The sequence below is a fragment of the Propithecus coquereli genome, unplaced genomic scaffold (assembly GCF_000956105.1).
Source record: "Propithecus coquereli isolate 6110/MARCELLA unplaced genomic scaffold, Pcoq_1.0 Scaffold63, whole genome shotgun sequence".
NCBI classification, from domain to species: Eukaryota; Metazoa; Chordata; class Mammalia; order Primates; family Indriidae; genus Propithecus; species Propithecus coquereli.
The window spans coordinates 8,767,905-8,773,527 of record NW_012152285.1 but is presented as its reverse complement, the minus strand read 5'-3'; positions in this window follow the sequence as shown (position 1 = coordinate 8,773,527).

Here is a 5,623-nt window from a genome sequence, read left to right as displayed (position 1 = left end):
TATCCTCAAATAGTCTCTTCCAACTTACCAGCACCCACACAGGTGTGTGCCCCGCCAATCCCAGTCACAGGCCAGCTGCCTGCACCCTCTTCTCTTCCATCTTGCAGCTCCAAGGCATTTGGGGCAGCATTGTGGCTGGTCCCCAACACTGCTCTCTGGTTCCTGCAATCCCCAGCATTTAGTCTCCATGGCTTCTCCAGATGATGCTTCCCTGGGAGATGATCCCACAGGACCTTTTCCTCACCCCTTAAGGGTCAGAGGATTACAGTAGTCCAAGACCCTCCATGGTGCCTGAAACTGCAGATACCACTGAACCCTATATATACTATGATTTTTTTGATCTGGTAACCCAATTGGCTACTACATGACTAATGGACAGGTAGCATATATATCATGGATCCACTGGACAAAGGGATGATTCACGTCCCTGGGCAGGACAAAATGGGATGACATGAGATTTCATCACACTACTCGGGACAGTATGCAATTTAAAACTTACGAATAGTTTATTTCTGGAATTTACCATTGAATAATTTTGGACCTTAGTTGACCATGGGTAACTGAAATTGTGGAAAGCAAAAACGTGGATAACAGGGAACTACTATACAACAGATATTTAATAGCAAATATGAGGAAGTTGTAGAAGTTGTGGAACCTTCCCAACTGCTCCATAAATGGCCTGCTTTTATGTCCTGACTTCCTGGGAGTCAGACAACAGTTTTGCCACGTGCTACCTGGGCAGCGATCTTTGGCAGGTTATTTAACCTCCTGATGACATCTGTGAAGTGCCACCATCTCTTCAAGTTGTAGTGAGCCTTCCTTTGAGATAATTCTGTATTTGAAAGTTCTTAGCTCAGAGAAAGTGCTGAATAAATATTGTTATGAACTGAATTGTGTCCACCCCCCCCCCCGAAATTCATATGTTGAAGCTCTAAACTTCAATGTGACTGCATTTGGAGATCAGGTCTTTAGGAGGTAATCAAGGTTAAATGAGGTCATAATATTGGAGCCCTAATGCAATAGGATTACTGTCCTTATGAAAAAAGGAAGAGACACCAGGGTGCACACACACAGAGGAGAGGCCATGTGAGGACGCAGCGTGGAAGTCAGTGACTGTCTGCCAGCCACGGAAAGAGACCTCGAGAGAAACCAACCTGCCAACACCTTGATCTTGGACTTCCAGTCTCTGGACTGTGAGAAAATATGTTTCTGTTCTCTATGTCGCCCAGTCTGTAGTGTTTTGTTGTGGCATCCTGAGCAGACTAATACAAATTTTCATTCCACTTCCTTTTCTTTCCTTGTTTGAACACACTCACACATTCAAGGGCAACTCAGAATTTGAACTAGAATATTGTTTGACCTGCCTGAGCCCAGCTTGAGCCACTGGGATTCAAAACTTGGAAGGAAGACAGACGGAGAGCAGCACATGCTCTTAGTGTTACAGTGCAGCATTGGTTAGGGCCTGCCCAGGGATTATTTAATTATCTAGGCTGAGGAGTGGACCTTTGAGTTTCTGCTTACTAGGGATCAAGGCCCAGACTTTGCTGTTACATCTGAACTTGCAGACCTATGTCTAGTAGAGATGTAAATGAATTCTGAGAGGTAGAAGTTATAATCCTCAAGGTTATGGTTCTATTGCCTGTAGGACATTAACCAATTTTGTGTCTAATTCAACTGGCTTATTCCAATATTCTTTCTACAATGCCCATTTGCTCCCAGCATCTCTAATTCTCTTTGGAACCAACTTTATCATCCTTCACTAATGAGTTCAATAAATCTCTGACACACGTTCATTCTACATTTGTACAAGAATCATGTTTTGACTTTTCTTTGAAAAGTATACTTTGACAAATACAAGAAACTCTAATATTTCTGGAATATAAAGATCACACTTTAAGGAGAGATAAGACCTTGGATTGGGATTTACCTTTTTTTTTAATTTCTAGATTTTCTGTGTTTCTGTATCAGCAGTTTTAAAGCACCAATATTCAAGAAGCACAAGATCTGTTATCTACAGAAGAATTTGATTCTTCTCACAGACAGAGAAAACCTGGAGTGAAATGTAAAGCTGGTTTTTATGCTTTGTTCTACTCCTTCTCTCCTCCTTCCCACCTCGCCATAGTCTCCTTTAGTCTGGGTCTGTCATTCTATCTACTCATCCCAGATGGTGGGAAATGATCTGATAAGATACAAGATCTGAGTACCTACTGTGGCTCCTCCAAGGATATTTGCATTTTAGTAGGTAACTGATGCTTTAACCTAATGGCTTTTAGATCTGTTTTTTGGGCTTTGTCCCACTTCCCACACTTTCCTTCTCCCTGCCTGTCCTCCCCATGAGCACACTTCAGCCAAACAACTCCACAGATATACTAAGATTCAGGTAAGATTTCGTTTGAATGTTCAATTACTTAGAAAGCATTTAATCCAAAGAGATGAAGTTTTAATAATGGCAGAGGCAATTGTGGTGTCATGGAAAGAACCTTGACATCTGGACCCATGTGTGAGTCTGTGCTCTGCCCTGTACCAGCTGTGTGATCTTGTGCAGATCACTTGATTTTGTAGAGTCTTGTGACCCAGGTCTGTCACTCAGTCTTGTGGGGGAATTGTGAGCATTGAGATCACGCACAGTTGACTCTTGAACACACGGGCTTGAACTGTGCAAGTCCACTTATACATGGGTGTTTTTCAATAAATATATTGGAGGCTGGGCACGGTGGCTCACGCCTGTAATCTTGTCACTCTGGGAGGCCAAGGCGAGCAGATTGTTTGAGCTCAGGAGTTCGAAACCAGCCTGAGCAAGAGCGAGACCCCGTCTCTACTAAAAATAGAAAGAAATTAATCGGACAACTAAAAATATATAGAAAAAATTAGCTGGACCTGGTGGCATGCACCTGTAGTCCCAGCTACTTGGGAGGCTGAGGCAGAAGGATTGCTTGAGCCCAGGAGTTTGAGGTTGCTGTGAGCTAGGCTGATGCCATGGCACTCTAGCCAGGGCAACAGAGTAAGACTCTGTCTAAATAAATAAACAAATCAGAAGAAAATTTTTTGGAGGTTTTCAACAATTTGAAAAAACTCACAAATGAACTATTTAGCCTTAGAAATATCAAAAAAAAAACAAACAAACAAGAAAAAGGTGTGTCATGAAATCATAAAATACATGTAGATACTAGCCTATTTTATCATTTACTACCACAAAATATACACAAATCTATTATAAAAAGTTAAAATTTATCAAAAGTTATGCACACACAGACCATACGTAGTGCTGTGTTCTTTTTTTCTTTTTTCGGAGACAGAGTCTCACTCTGTTGCCCGGGCTAGAGTGCTGTGGCATCAGCCTAGCTCACAGTAACCTCAAACTCCTGGGCTCAAGCAATCCTTCCGCCTCAGCCTCCTGAGTGGCTGGGACTATAGGCATGCACCACCATGCCTGGCTAATTTTTTGTATATATTTTTGGTTGTCCAGCTAATTTCTTTCTATTTTTCTAGTAGAGATGGGGGTCTTGCTCTTGTTCAGGCTGGCCTAGAACTCCTGACCTTGAGTGATCCTCCCTCCTCGGCCTCCCACCATGCTAGGATTACAGGCGTGAGCCACCGCGCCTGGCCCATAGTGCTATTTTCAATTGAGAGATGGAAACAAATGTAAAGATACAGTATCAAATCCTAACTGTGTAAAATTAACTGTAGTACATACTATATTGTAGGAAAAAGTGATCTGTCACGGTTCTCATGTATTTTTCATGTTTATTTAGTACAATACCACAAACCTTGAATAACCCATGGGAGCCATACAAAGTGCAACTAGTGATGCTGGAAGTGCTCTCAAGAAGCAGAGAAAAGTCATGATATTACAAGACAAAGTTGAATTGTTTGATAAGTACTATAGCCTGAGATCTGCAGCTACAGCCACCTGCCATTTCAGGATAAATGAATCCAACGTAAGGACCACTGTAAAAAAAGGAAAGGAAATTTGTGAAACTGTCACTACAACTATGCCAGCAGGTGTGAAAACCTTGCACTTTTTGAGAAATATCTTTTTCTCTCATGTTAAAAATACAAGCTTTTCTGTGGTGCAGGATTGCTGTAAGAAAGTCATATCTATAGATTCTAATATGATTCAATAAAAAGCCATATAGTAACTTAAAGCAAAAGGAAGGTGAAGGATTTAAAACTGAAGAATTTAATGCCAGCAAAGGATGGTTTGATAGTTTTAGAAAGAGGTTTGGCTTTAAAAATGTCAAGATAAGGCCGGGCGCGGTGGCTCACGTCTGTAATCCTAGCACTCTGGGAGGCCGAGGTGGGCGGATTGTTTGAGCTCAGGAGTTCGAAACCAGCCTGAGCAGGAGCGAGACCCCGTCTCTACTAAAAATAGAAATAAATTAATCGGACAACTAGAAATATATAGAAAAAAAATTAGCTGGACATGGTGGCTCATGCCTGTAATCCCAGCTACTTGGGAGGCTGAGGCAGAAGGATCACTTGAGCCCAGGAGTGTGAGGTTGCTGTGAGCTAGGCTGACGCCACGGCACTCACTGCAGCCTGGAGAAAAGAGTGAGACTCTGTCTCAAAAAAAAAAAAAGTCAAGATAACAGGAGAAGCAGCTTCTGCTCACCAAAAGGTGGCAGATGAGTTCCCAGACACCATTAAGAAAACCATTGAGGAGAAATAATATTTGCCAGAACAGATTCTTAATGCAGATGAGATTGTGGGTATGGAAAAGAAAAGGGGAGGGGGGTGAAGGGTTTCAAGATATGGATGGTAGAAAAATTCAACAGCTAATAGAAACCACACAAGAGGAATTAAGAGACGATGACTTGGTGGAGATGAAGTTTCTGAACCAGTGCCTGACGACGAGGAAGAAGTCGTAGAAGCAGCAGTGTCTCAAAACAAATTGACATTCCACCATCTGGCAGAAGGGTTCCACTTATTCAAGACTACTTTTGACTTCTTTATGACATGAACTCTTTTATGACACGGGAGCTGAAACTAAAGCAAATGGTGGAAGAAAGATTGGTACCGTATAGAGACATTTTTAGAGAAATGAGAAAGCAAAAAAAGTCAAACAGAAATTACAATGTATTTCTGTAAAGTTACATGGCATGTGCCTGCCTCTCTTCCTCCCCTTCCACCTCCTTCACCCACCTCTACCTCCGCCACCCCTGAGACAAGAGCAACCCCTCCTCTTCCTCCTCCTCCTCAGCCTACTCGATGTGAAGATGACGAGGATGAAGACTTTTACGATGACCCACTTCCACATAATGACTAGTAAATATATTTCTCTTCCTTATGATTTTCCTATAACATTTCCATTCTTTATCTTGTTTTATTGTAAGAATACAATATATAATACGTATAACATACAAAATATGTGTTAATCAACTATGTTATTGGTAAGTCTTCTGGTAAGCAGGCTATTAGTAGTTAAGTTTTGGGGGAATCAAAAGTTACATAAGGATTTTCAAACCATGTGGGAGGTCGGCATCCCTAAGCTTGTGTTGTTCAAGGGTCAACTATAAAGAGATGTGATTTTGGAAGGTTGTTAACAACTTAAGGCGTTGCTGACATGCAATGGAGGAGATATTTGAGGGCCACAAGGAGAGCCTCGAGAACTCCTCAAATCATA